This window comes from Papilio machaon, chromosome 29 (genome assembly GCF_912999745.1).
Source record: "Papilio machaon chromosome 29, ilPapMach1.1, whole genome shotgun sequence".
Classification (NCBI taxonomy): domain Eukaryota; kingdom Metazoa; phylum Arthropoda; class Insecta; order Lepidoptera; family Papilionidae; genus Papilio; species Papilio machaon.
Window position 1 is genome coordinate 4,140,001 of NC_060014.1, and position 2,500 is coordinate 4,142,500.

General features: G+C 47.4%; 1 non-coding gene and 1 pseudogene across 1 annotated transcript in view; one reads left to right on the plus strand and one right to left on the minus strand.

The window, feature by feature from the left end:
• The window catches only part of LOC123722726, a 7,415-nt pseudogene that overhangs the window by 3,267 nt on the left and 1,648 nt on the right, over positions 1–2,500 (minus strand).
• LOC123722854 overlaps positions 719–2,500 on the plus strand; it is a 1,904-nt gene continuing 122 nt past the window's right edge. The window contains exon 1 of the ribosomal RNA XR_006756656.1: positions 719–2,500. This exon is cut by the window's right edge and continues 122 nt beyond it. This is a non-coding gene — a ribosomal RNA (small subunit ribosomal RNA).

The window sequence follows — 2,500 nt, forward strand, 5'->3', positions numbered from 1 at the left end:
GACGTTTATAATAGAGTCTGTTATAAAAGAAGTGGCGATTTGTGTTCGGCGCGCGTGTAGATTTCGCAGCGTCGTTAACGCACCAGATCGACCCGTGAATTCTCGTCGCCTCGTGTCGTCGCGTGTGTCGCGTTGAGCTTGTTCTCGGTCACCTCCACCGGAGAGATCGAACAGTCGCTCATTGCCGCTGCGCGGCGACTTCGAGGGACGGTGTATTTTTTTTTTCCAACTATCATTATTATATTATTATTATATTACATATATATTACTTTTGATTCTATTTTATATAGATCAGTAGTAGTGTGTAGTTAGTAGTAGTAGTAGTAGTATTAGTAGTGGTAGTAGCATTTATAAAAAGGTATTTTCGATCTCTCCGAAACCGGACTGATGTCGATATTTTTTCCTCGATAAAGAGAGAGAATCAAATTTATTTACACAGTGTGAAGTATCGAAAATGTCTCGTTGTTGAACATTCACATGAATCGAACGCGCTTTTTGTCCGTTCACTAGCACCGCACCACACACACCACACAGTAGTAGTGTATTGTGTAGTGTAGTAGTGTAGTGTAGAAAAGAAAAATGACCACCGACTGACTGCAGCAGGCAGGCAGGCAGCAAGCAAAACAGCAAAAACCATCGATGCGTTTAAACGTTTAACGTTTTCGCATCGTCGAGTTGTGCGTGTTGTGCGCGTTGTATGCGGCGTGTTTGTGTCAGCTCCCTGGTTGATCCTGCCAGTAGTTATATGCTTGTCTCAAAGATTAAGCCATGCATGTCTCAGTGCAAGCCGTATTAAGGCGATACCGCGAATGGCTCAATATATCAGTTTTGGTTCCTTAGATCTTACCTCGGTTACTTGGATAACTGTGGTAATTCTAGAGCTAATACATGCAATCAGAACTCTGACCAGTGATGGGATGAGTGCTTTTATTAGATCAAAACCAATCGACGGAGGGCCTCGCGTCCGAAGTCGTTAATTTTGATGAATCTGGATAACTTTTGCCGATCGCATGGTCCAGCACCGGCGACGCATCTTTCAAATGTCTGCCTTATCAACTTTCGATGGTAGTTTCTGCGACTACCATGGTTGTCACGGGTAACGGGGAATCAGGGTTCGATTCCGGAGAGGGAGCCTGAGAAACGGCTACCACATCCAAGGAAGGCAGCAGGCGCGCAAATTACCCACTCCCGGCACGGGGAGGTAGTGACGAAAAATAACGATACGGGACTCTTACGAGGCCTCGTAATCGGAATGAGTACACTTTAAATATTTTAACGAGGAACAATTGGAGGGCAAGTCTGGTGCCAGCAGCCGCGGTAACTCCAGCTCCAATAGCGTATACTAAAATTGTTGCGGTTAAAAAGCTCGTAGTTGCATTTGTGCGCCGCGCTGTCGGTGCACCGCATCCGCGGTGATACTGACACGTCTGCGGAGCATATCGTCGGTGAGCCGTCGGTAATACGGCGGTTCAATATCAAAATCCTATCGCGGTGCTCTTCGGTGAGTGTCGAGATGGGCCGACAATTTTACTTTGAACAAATTAGAGTGCTCAAAGCGGGCTCAAAATTGTGCTTGAATATTTCGTGCATGGAATAATAGAATATGATCTCGGTTCTATTTTGTTGGTTTTCAGAACTCCGAGGTAATGATTAATAGGGATAACTGGGGGCATTCGTATTGCGACGTTAGAGGTGAAATTCTTGGATCGTCGCAAGACGAACATCAGCGAAAGCATTTGCCAAAGGTGTTTTCATCAATCAAGAACGAAAGTTAGAGGTTCGAAGGCGATTAGATACCGCCCTAGTTCTAACCGTAAATATGTCATCTAGCGATCCGCCGACGTTACTACTATGGCTCGGCGGGCAGCTTCCGGGAAACCAAAGATTTTGGACTCCGGGGGGAGTATGGTTGCAAAGCTGAAACTTAAAGGAATTGACGGAAGGGCACCACCAGGAGTGGAGCCTGCGGCTTAATTTGACTCAACACGGGAAATCTCACCAGGCCCGGACACCGGAAGGATTGACAGATTAACAGCTCTTTCTTGATTCGGTGGGTGGTGGTGCATGGCCGTTCTTAGTTGGTGGAGCGATTTGTCTGGTTAATTCCGGTAACGAACGAGACTCTAGCCTGCTAAATAGGCGTCGTCATTTATGTGTGCGTGGCTTCGGTCGCGCAACTCACTGGCGACGTATTAAAATTCTTCTTAGAGGGACCGGCGGCTTCGAGCCGCACGAGATTGAGCAATAACAGGTCTGTGATGCCCTTAGATGTCCTGGGCCGCACGCGCGCTACACTGAAGGAATCAGCATGTTCTCCCTGGCCTAGAGGCCCGGGCAACCCGTTGAAACTCCTTCGTGCTGGGGATTGGGGTTTGCAATTATCCCCCATAAACGAGGAATTCCTAGTAAGCGCGAGTCATAAGCTCGCGTTGATTACGTCCCTGCCCTTTGTACACACCGCCCGTCGCTACTACCGATTGAATGATTTAGTGAGGTCTTC